The sequence below is a fragment of the Schistocerca nitens genome, chromosome 12, assembly GCF_023898315.1.
Source record: "Schistocerca nitens isolate TAMUIC-IGC-003100 chromosome 12, iqSchNite1.1, whole genome shotgun sequence".
NCBI lineage: Eukaryota > Metazoa > Arthropoda > Insecta > Orthoptera > Acrididae > Schistocerca > Schistocerca nitens.
The window spans coordinates 149,009,519-149,021,093 of record NC_064625.1 but is presented as its reverse complement, the minus strand read 5'-3'; the positions used below and the strand labels follow the sequence as shown (position 1 = coordinate 149,021,093).

At 45.6% G+C, this 11,575-nt stretch overlaps 1 pseudogene; it reads left to right on the top strand.

The window, feature by feature from the left end:
* The first annotated feature begins 967 nt into the window (after nucleotides 1–967).
* Nucleotides 968–1,085, top strand: LOC126215556 (5S ribosomal RNA; annotated as a pseudogene).
* The last annotated feature ends 10,490 nt before the right edge of the window (nucleotides 1,086–11,575 follow it).

Genomic DNA, 11,575 nt, shown 5'->3' with positions numbered 1-11,575 from the left:
TTCCTACATCCTCTGTATTCACCAGATCTTGCCCCTAAGTGATTTTCACACGTTCCCCCAACTCAAAGGTCATCTTGGAGGTAACCACTTTAACACTGATTGTGAAGTCACATCACCAGTGGATAGCTGGTTCCGAGCACAGCACCCAACCTGATACAAAACTGATTCGGTGAAGACTTGCGTCAAGTTCTCAAAAATGCTTGAATAAATATAGCGACTATGTAGGAAAATAATAGAAGCGTTGTAAAATGTCAATAAAATTATTTCAACATGATAAATTTTCTGTAATGCATTTTCTGAGAGAGGGAAATTAGTTATTGGACGATCCTCGTATTTCCTCACAGACAGAACAAGAAGAGAATGCAAACTTGGGCTATCTTTGACGGAGTTATGCACTCAGATATCCGTCTGCGGGCGCATCCTTTCACTAGCCTGCCACCTATTAAAGACTTTCCACCGCAGCATTGCTTGTTTTGCGCTGTCTTTATTCCCTCTGGACTGATATTGTACGCTTACGATGACTTCGCTGTATTTTACACTCTCTTTCTAGCTTACAGATCACTACGTAAAATAGGTCATTTCCGACCACTTGAAACTGCCGTTTGTTCCTCAGGTTGGCACCTCACTGTGTCCTGAGTAATGCTGAACTTTGGCTACCTATAACGAGTAGGACAGTATTTAGTGACCCAACGATTCTTCAAAAAATCTAACTTCTATGTATAAAACAGCTGTAAACGTCTGATTACTTTAGACATGAGTTAATGTGTTAAATATTTTATGTTAAACATATAAGCTAGAAAAATATTAGGAAAGGTTTCTAATATTGCCTAAAGTTTCTTGGGAGTCTCTAGGTACTCTCATTATCAAACACTAGGTGAATGTGCTCTAGGTAACTTGAGCTCCGTTTTCAGCAAAAGCTAGCTTTTCGCACATTTAAAAGTTTATGACGTCATATCTCCTGAACTATGGCAACGGCTTTACCGCAGTGGATACACCGGTTCCCGTGAGATCACCGAAGATAAGCGCTGTCGGGCGTGGTCGGCACTTGGATGGGTGACCATCCGGGCCGCCATGCGCTGTTGCCATTTTTCGGGTGCACTCAGCCTCGTGATGCCAATTGAGGAGCTACTCGACCGAATAGTAGCGGCTTCGGTCAAGAATACCATCGTAACAACCGGGAGAGCGGTGTGCTGACCACACGCCCCTCCTATCCGCATCCTCCACTGAGGATGACACGGCGGTCGGATGGTCCCGGTGGGCCAGTTGTGACCTGAAGACGGAGTACTATATCTCCTGAACTGTGTGTCGCACAGTGACATAATTTTGCTGGTTCATTCAGTGGTGTATGTGGGTTCTATCTGCAAAATGTGTTGCGAATAGAGTTAATACTCGTAGTAGAGAAGTAATGAACTGAAATGTGATGTCTGATGGTGTAGTTTTACTGCATCAACAACGAAATATTGGTAAACGATAAAATTTTTCCCTTTCATTATTTTGTGCACAGTGTCAGCGAGAAAGAGTTTCGGAAAAGTTTGAAATATTGTTTAAAGTTTGTTGGAAGGAGCCAAGTGCTTTCATCTTCAAATACTGCCTGAGTATATTTTCTGTAATTACCACGCCGTTCGGTACTCTGCCTCATGATAGGAGCACGCTTTATAACTTTAGTAGCTGCCTTACTGTGTTAAACCATAACCATACGATTAACCGTCTTAATCAGTAGATGATGACAGGGTTTTAAATTTTTAAATTCGGTCACAAATTACATTAAATGTTGCAAAGGACATTTTTGTTGCCCTCGCATCTATGTAGCCAATTTGATCCCACCACATTCGCTTCATGGCTGTTGTACTTTGGTGCATATGGTGGATTTTGTTCTTACTTTCCTGTTAATTGCTTGCCGTTATTATATTAGCTACATGGCGTGTCCTCCCATGACTTACAGAAAACTGGGTGTATTTTGAAACATCCCCTTAGAAAAATTTTGTGAATTACTGTGCTGGTAAATCTCTTACGTTATTTAATTTTCAAACAGCTGAGCAAAACTGAACGTACTCAGACATTTCTCTCTCTACTTATTCTGACCAACACTAAACTGACACACAATATTTTTAGCGCAACGCAATCTGACTTTCAATGATTCCTACCAAGAGAATAGCCTTGACTAACAATAACCTATACCCTTCATGAATCACTTACCTCACAAAAATCTTCGTTACTCAAACTAATGCAATACAGTGTGCGCCAATGCTGCCAGCTGAATTAAAGATTCAAACTACTGAAGGCACTAACTACTGATAGGCATAGTTAGCAAATGAGAGATTTTGATAGAGAACAAACAATGTATTTACCTTAATAGTGTTTAGAAGTCATAAGAAGTCATAATATACATATCAGTTCATGACATCCAGTCTCATAAATTTTTTTCTGATCGTCCGCTCTCAAAACTCCGCAATCTCTCTCCCCACATCCACCACTGCTGGCGGCTCACCTCCAACTGCGCAACGCTACGCCCTGTTAACATCCAACTGCCCAACACTACAATAGCAAATATTCCAACAGTGAGTTCAACCAGCCACAGACTGCACACAGCACAGTCAGTGATTTTCATACGGAGCGCTACGTGGCGTTACCAATATAAAAACCTAAACAGCCTACTCACAAATAAATAATCAGCAAAATCAGTAGTGCATAACATTACCAGTAACGATCCTGTTTTTGTCTTCTGGGGAATAACTTCTATGTAAGTAGTGCCTTCAGTACTTAGAATCTTTTATTTAGCTGGCAGTATTGGCGCTCGCTGTATTGCAGTAGTTCGAGTAACGAAGATTTTTGTGAGGTGAGTGATTTGTGAAAAGTAAAGGTTATTGTTAGTCAGGGCCATTCTTCTGTAGGGATTTTTGAAAGACAGATTGCGTTGCGCTAAAAAAAATATATTGTGTCAGTTTAGTGTTGATCAGAATAAGAGAAGAGAGAAATGTCTGAGTATGTTCAGTTTTGCTCAGCTGTTTGAAAATCAAATAACGTAAGATGTTTATCAGCACAGTAATTTATTAATTTTCCTCAATTTCTACCACCACATGTGTTTGATTTTAGACTGCTGAGAACTGTTCCAGCATGTCAGCTTAGTGTTGTAGAGTGAGTTTCAGCCTCCCACAATGCTTGACAACGAATATGTGCCGAAACTGCAGTACTAATAAACAACTGTTTTAACAGCCGAATACGGAATGATTTTATTCAAAAACTTAAGTATATGCTATTCTTGGTACCGCCAACCTGCATTTTAAATTCTCTTTACTTCCGCAGTCCTAGTCGTTCCTGAAAACAGTTTCTGCTAGTCGTCTCTCCTACCGTTCTGTAGATTATTCTACAGAGTGTTAGTACACTAGTGGCCATTAAAGTTGCTACACCAAGAAGAAATGCAGATGATAAGCGGGTATTCATTGGACAAATATATTATACTGGAACTGACATGTGATTACATTTTTACGCAATTTGGGTGCATAGATCCTGAGAAATCAGTACCCAGAACAACCACCTCTGACCGTAATAACGGCCTCGATACGCCTGGGCATTGAGTCAAACACAGCTTGGATGGCGTGTACATGTACAGCTGCCCATGCAGCTTAAACACGATACCACAGTTCATCAAGAGTAGTCACTGGCGTATTGTGACGAGACAGTTGCTCGGCCACCATTGACCAGACGTTTTCAATTGGTGAGTGATCTGGAGAATGTGCTGGCCAGAGCAGCAATCGAACATTTTCTGTATCCAGAAAGGCCCGTACAGAACCTGCAACATGAGCTCGTGCATTATCCTGCTGAAATGTAAGGTTTCGCAGGGATCGAGTGAAGGGTAGAGCCACAGGTCGTAACACATCTGAAATGTAACGTCCACTGCTCAAAGTGCCGTCAATGCGAACAAGAGGTGACAGAGACGTGTAATCAATGGCACCCCATACCATTACGCCGGGTGATACGTCTGTATGGCGATGACGAATACACGCTTCCAATGTGCGCTCACCGAGATGTCACCAAACACGGATGCAACCATCGTGATGCTGTAAACAGAACCTGGATTCATCCGAAAAAATGGCGTTTTGCCGTTCGCGCACCCAGGTTCGTCGTCGAGTACACCATCTCAGGCGCTCCTGTCTGTGATGCAGTGTCAAGGGTAACCGCAGCCACGGTCTCCGAGCTGATAGTCCGTGCTGCTGCAAACGTCGTCGAACTGTTCGTGCAGATGGTTGTTGTCTTGCAAATGTCCCCATCTGTTTACCCAGGGTTAGAGACGTGGTTGCACGATCCGTTACATACATGCGCATAAGATGCCTGTCATCTCGACTGCTAGTGATACGAGGCCGTTGGGATCCAGCACGGCGTTCCGTATTACCCTCCTGAACCCACCGATTCCTTATTCTGCTAACAGTCATTGGATCTCGACAAACACGAGCAGCAATTTCGCGATACGATAAACCGCAATCGCGATAGGCTACAATCCGACCTTTATCAAAATCGGAAACGTGATGGTACGCATTTCTCCTCCTTACACGATCCATTACAACAACGTTTCACTAGGCAACGCCGGTCAACTGCCGTTTCTCTATGAGAAATCGGTTGGAAACTTTCGTCATGTCAGCACGTTTTACGTGTCGCCACCGGCGCCAGCCTTGTGTGAATAGTCTGAAAAGCTAATCATTTGCATATCGCAGCATCTTCTTCCTGACGGTTAAATTTCGCGTCTCTAGCACGTCATCTTCGTGGTGTAGCAATTTTAATGACCGGTAGTGTATTTTTCAGGTAGATGGAAGTCCGCTGCCAGTAAATAGACGCTCAATATATGGAGAGCAAGTTTATTATCAGGGGAGGACAGAGGGAGAGAATCTCTTCGGGGCAGTTAGATGGCGCTTGTGTGTGTCGTCGCGCTCAGCGAGGTCATGGAGCGTGGGAGGAGTAGGCGGGAGTAGCTGTTGAGTGTGAGTAGGAGCAGGCGGGGGTAGGTAGCGAGAAAGGCCAGTTAGGAGGCGGGCAGGTGCTAAAGCGGTATTAGCCTGCCGTGCTGCTCGCGCCGGCGAGATCGCACCGACGCAGCGCCGTGGAAAGGGGGGAGAGGTGTGTGTGCGTGATAGGGGCTTGGGTGGGGGCGGTAATTGGTGCTTCCGGGTGGCCGTGTCCCGGGAGCTGAGGCGCTCAGGTCGCTAGCAGGGGCAAGCGGCTTCATCAAGGAGGGACTTCCCGGCCCCTCTCACCGTGTTTAGCTGCTGCTGTAGAGCGTGGAGGAAGCTTGAAACTTGCTCCCGAAGAACTAGCGTAGAATGCGGGGAAAAACATTCGAGTAAGACTCAAATTGCTCTGATAGGAATATGTAGGCTGCAGTGATTGGAATAACGACTATTTTGAGTACTCATTTTCCAACACTAAAAAACAACTGTAAAAGAAAAAATTGTTCAAATGGCTCTGAGCTCCATGGGACTTAACATCTGAGGTCATCAGTCCCCTAGAACTTAGAACTACGTAAACCGAACTAACCTAAGGACATCAGATTCATACATGCCTGAAGCAGGATTCGAACCTACGACCGTAGCGGTCACGCGGTTCCAAACTGAAGCGCCTAGAACCGCACGGCCACACCGGCCGGCTGTAAAAGAAAACATTCGATACTCATCTGCAAGAAATCTGTTACAAAACTTCATTGTGCTCGAACCAGCAGTGAGTTAACGCCGTCATCCACGAGGCGCTAAAATTTTAAATGGTGTATACCACCTGCCCGGTATTTTGAGGTATGCTACGTATTTAGTTAATGCTGTTGCAGCAAGTGCGCGTGGTATATAGTGTGACATCTTCTAGCCCCAAAAATACAGTTGTTGTCAAGAAACATACAGCTTCCTTCAGCATCTACATCTACGTGATTACTCTGCTATTCACAGTAAAGCGCCTGGCAGAGGGTTCAACGAACAATCTTCAAGCTGTCTCTCTACCGTTCCACTCTCGAACTGCACGCGGGAAAAACGAGCACTTAAATTTTTCTGTGCGAGCCCTGATTTCTCTTATTTTATCGTGATGATAATTTCTCCCAATGTAGGTGGGTGCCAACAGAATGTTTTCGCAATCGAAGGAGAACACTGGTGATTGAAATTTCATGAGAAGATCCCGTCGCAACGAAAAACGCCTTTGTTTTAATGATTGCCACTCCAATTCACGTATCATGTCTGTGAAACTATCTCCCCTATTTCGCGATAATACAAAACCAGCTGTCCTTCCATCTCACGTAATGAGCATAGCGCTAAAATCAGTGAAATTCTGTCTTTTATCAGAGAGAGACCATTAGTCTTTCTTCCCACGTGCCGTCGATAGATGGTCTCGGAAAATTGAGGACTAGGAGACTGATGTAACTTTGGGAGTAGTAAGTCGTCATTACTTGAATTTATTCCCTGTATTTCGTATGGTGCTGTTATTTGTCTGTGCAAGAATGCTGTGTACTATGTACGTGACTCTGCTATTCTCGGCTTATCCCACGCGCACAAGGTGTGGTGCTGTATTATATTTTATATATCTTGCTTTCCGTATTTTACGAGGAAGTAGTGTGGACCAAAACAAGAAAAACATATCCCGTTAAGATGGGCTCCAGGACGCACACCTTAAGATCTACACTCCTGGAAATTGAAATAAGAACACCGTGAATTCATTGTCCCAGGAAGGGGAAACTTTATTGACACATTCCTGGGGTCAGATACATCACATGATCACACTGACAGAACCACAGGCACATAGACACAGGCAACAGAGCATGCACAATGTCGGCACTAGTACAGCGTATATCCACCTTTCGCAGCAATGCAGGCTGCTATTCTCCCATGGAGACGATCGTAGAGATGCTGGATGTAGTCCTGTGGAACGGCTTGCCATGCCATTTCCACCTGGCGCCTCAGTTGGACCAGCGTTCGTGCCGGACGTGCAGACCGCGTGAGACGACGCTTCATCCAGTCCCAAACATGCTCAATGGGGGACAGATCCGGAGATCTTGCTGGCCAGGGTAGTTGACTTACACCTTCTAGAGCACGTTGGGTGGCACGGGATACATGCGGACGTGCATTGTCCTGTTGGAACAGCAAGTTCCCTTGTCGGTCTAGGAATGGTAGAACGACGGGTTCGATGACGGTTTGGATGTACCGTGCACTATTCAGTGTCCCCTCGACGATCACCAGTGGTGTACGGCCAGTGTAGGAGATCGCTCCCCACACCATGATGCCGGGTGTTGGCCCTGTGTGCCTCGGTCGTATGCAGTCCTGATTGTGGCGCTCACCTGCACGGCGCCAAACACGCATACGACCATCATTGGCACCAAGGCAGAAGCGACTCTCATCGCTGAAGACGACACGTCTCAATCCGTCCCTCCATTCACGCCTGTCGCGACACCACTGGAGGCGGGCTGCACGATGTTGGGGCGTGAGCGGAAGACGGCCTAACGGTGTGCGGGATCGTAGCCCAGCTTCATGGAGACGGTTGCGAATGGTCCTCGCCGATACCCCAGGAGCAACAGTGTCCCTAATTTGCTGGGAAGTGGCGGTGCGGTCCCCTACGGCACTGCGTAGGATCCTACGGTCTTGGCGTGCATCCGTGCGTCGCTGCGGTCCGGTCCCAGGTCGACGGGCACGTGCACCTTCCGCCGACCACTGGCGACAACATCGATGTACTGTGGAGACCTCACGCCCCACGTGTTGAGCAATTCGGCGGTACGTCCACCCGGCCTCCCGCATGCCCACTATACGCCCTCGCTCAAAGTCCGTCAACTGCACATACGGTTCACGTCCACGCTGTCGCGGCATGCTACCAGTGTTAAAGACTGCGATGGAGCTCCGTATGCCACGGCAAACTGGCTGACACTAACGGCGGCGGTGCACAAATGCTGCGCAGCTAGCGCCATTCGACGGCCAACACCGCGGTTCCTGGTGTGTCCGCTGTGCCGTGCGTGTGATCATTGCTTGTACAGCCCTCTCGCAGTGTCCGGAGCAAGTATGGTGGGTCTGACACACCGGTGTCAATGTGTTCTTTTTTCCATTTCCAGGAGTGTATGAGCACTTGTCCAGCAGGAGAGATATGTGTCTCGGCCGGCCGGGGTAGCCGAGCGGTTCTAGGCGCTACAGTCTGGAACCGCGCGACCGCTACAATTGCAGGTTCGAATCCTCCCTCGGGCATGGGTGTGTGTGATGTCCTTAGGTTAGGTTTAAGTAGTTCTAAGTTCTAGGGGACTGATGACCTCAGATGTTGAGTCCCATAGTGCTCAGAGCCGTTTGAACCATTTCGAAGCAACGTTTCAATGATTTGTGATCTTGAGGCAGGCCTGCGAAAGCATTTGCAGGTTGTCTGCAAAATTTGCGTAAAGGAGATGTGTAGGACACTTGCCAAAACGTTGCTTCAAGACTACACTGCTACTCGGCTAATATCCCCAAAACAGTTCGTCAGTGAAATTCGGTGAGTAAGGCTGCATTGCCAAACAAGACACAGTTATTTGAAATATGTTTGCTTACAAAGTTATTGACGCACTCGTGTATTTGTACACACAAATCTGACGGCAAACGTCTGGCTTTGTCCAAAAGATTCATCACTTTCACCGTGAATTGTAGTGTCCGCTTGAAGCAACGTTTCAACCAATTTGCTATTCCTCATCTTGAGGAGCACTCACAGAATCCAGTATCGGCAGATTTTGACTGAGAAACGTGGGCATCCAACTCGTCAAAGTAGTTGCTTCAGGACAATATTACTACTCAGCAAGTATCCTGAAAATATTTCATTAGAAAATTTTTCTGGGACTGTTAACATTTTCATACATAAATAGTTACTTTAATTGTGTTTTTAACAAACTTATTGATTCACCCCAGTATTTGTACATGCAGAATTGATAGCAAATGGCTGTAGACTACAAAAGGTATACAGTTCCACTCGAAGAGAGGATGTCGTGTTTTAAAGCAATGTGGCCTATCAAGGAGTTTTCTGATTTTTATTTATTTACTAGCTGAATAAACCGGCAATGTTCGGGAGTTCATTTTTCCAATATTCCATTAGAAACTGACAAAAATTAACTGTGTTTTTAGCGAGGGATTGAAAAAAATTCACTTCCATATCTTCGTAAAAACACCCTTTAAATTACGAAACAGTTGTGCAAAGAAGTATGCATAATATACAAATGCATCAGTACAGCATCCAAACATAATCACGGACAGTTTTTGTACGATGGGTGGAACTGCTTCGCGCATCTACAATGCGATTTTGTAAACTTCTGCATTGCAACGACACTTCATAGCTCTGTAGACGGCTATCGTTTACACTCGCAACCTTTAGAGTTTCGTAGTTGAAAGCCTGATACGCAGTTGTTATCGTATCTCAGTGATTTCGAAGTCGTATCTCTTGACCTGTATCTCGTACAGTAATATACTGTATTTGTGTAGGTAAATTCAGTGGAATGGGGGGATACTTTCAGCGAAGTAGTAGCAAAGAAATAATAAATTTAAACGTCATGCATGATGTGGCAGTTCTTCACTCATCTCCGTGTTCATTACGTACATTTCCTAATCAATGTGTCACACAGTGATAAAATTTGTAGTTACATTCACCGGCATACATGGATACTGTCTGCAAAATGTCGTACGAATATAGTTAGCACAAATGAAGTGATAGGTCTAAAGGTCAGGTACAATGCGGTAGTTTCTCACACATCTCGGTGTTCATGACATGAATATTTCCTGAACTGTGTGCGATACCATCATTCACTTTTGTAGGTGCATTTAGCGGCGTATGTGGATATTGCCTTCGAAATTTATTGCGAATGCAGTTAGTAGCACAGAAGCAATACATTTAATCTTCATACATTATGAGGTGGTTTTCCGCAGATCTCATTGTTAGTGACGTCATATCTACTGTGCTATGATCGGTAAGTGGTTCTTATCCCGGCAGATGTCGTTGCTTGACATTAGGGGATGTGTGTATCAAGACCGATATCGGTCCGGCGGTTTAGGAGGCGATGCGGAACACATACCCATACATAAATACATTTTTATAATATACATGGCTTTATTCGTCAAGAGTCATCTCACAATAATATAGGATTTATCATAATAAAACGAAAATAGATTGCTCAAATATATATACACATCTACTATGTAACTACACTGATGCTCATAAATTAAGGATAATGCTGATACATGGCGAAACAACGCTCTGGTGGGCAGTTTGCGGGTTTGAACCACCTCGGGGTATGACCATGAGGTGCATTTGACCTGCGGTCGTCGCACGGTGGCGCTGGCAGCAGTCCACATACGCAGAGGTTTGTTGGTGCATGTCAGAGTACGGTGCAGCGAGTAAGTGTGCAGACGTTTTCAGACGTGCTAATGGTGACTGTGTGTTGAAAATGGCTCAAAGAACACATGTTGGTGACGTTATGAGGGGTAGAATACTAGGGCGACTGGAGGCTGGGAAAACACAGCAGGTCGTAGCACAGGCCTTCCTGTGCCACAAAGCGTGGTCTCAAGATTATGGCAACGATTCCAGCAGACAGGAAACGTGTCCAGGCGATACAGTACGGGACGTCCACAGTGTACAACACCACTGGAAGACCGATATCTCACCATCAGTGCCCGCAGACGGCCACGGAGTACTGCAGGTAGCCTTGCTCGGGACCTTACCGCAGCCACTGGAACAGTTGTCTCCAGACACACAGCCTACAGACGACTAAACAGACACGGTGTATTCTCCCGGGGACCGACAAGGTGCATTCCACTGACCCCTGGTCACAAGAGAGCCCGTAAAGCCTAGAGTCACACTACATGATTATTCCAACAGTGGTCCCAGGTTATGTTCACGGACGAGTCCAGGTATAGTCTGAACAGTGATTCTCGCCGTGTTTTCATCTGGCGTGAACCAGGAACCAGATACTGTAAGGGGTCTGTAGGCCCTTACTATAAATTTGCACTCGGCACAGGTCGATAGGACGAACAATCGATTGTGTCGTGTTGCGAGAGCGAGTGTGGAGTTGAGTCGTGTGCCATGTTGCCAGTATAGGTGTGTGGAGGCCAGTTGTTGTAATGCAAGGCTTTAACGGAGAAGGGAGTCGCCATCGCCGTGGTTAGACCCCTTTGTACTAGAAATAATACCGGGAAAGTGAAGAAGTATCATAACGGAAGTGGTCAGTGACATTTCTAGTGCCGATATTTTGGTTTCGCGTCTACCGCGCCGGCATCACCTTGGATTGCAGTGTTGGATGCAGTGATGGATTAGCGTGTGATGATAATGGAAAATGAAGAAGCCTGTGCTGAGATAAGCCGTAATTAGATATGTATGACGAAGGCAGTGGCTGTCTCCTCCTTTTTGTGTTTTTGAGACGAATGTAGGTTCGTAATTAGTGAAACTGTGTTGGTGTTTTTCTTGTTACCAGACACTTCATTATTACAGTATTGAGAAGGACGAACTGGAAAGTAACAACTTCCGTAGCAGTCAATTCCGATTGCCAGCCCCATTAGGTACACGGTGGAGAAATGAATCAGCCAGTTAATTAATTGTTCTTCTGAGAACTGAGAGGGCAGTA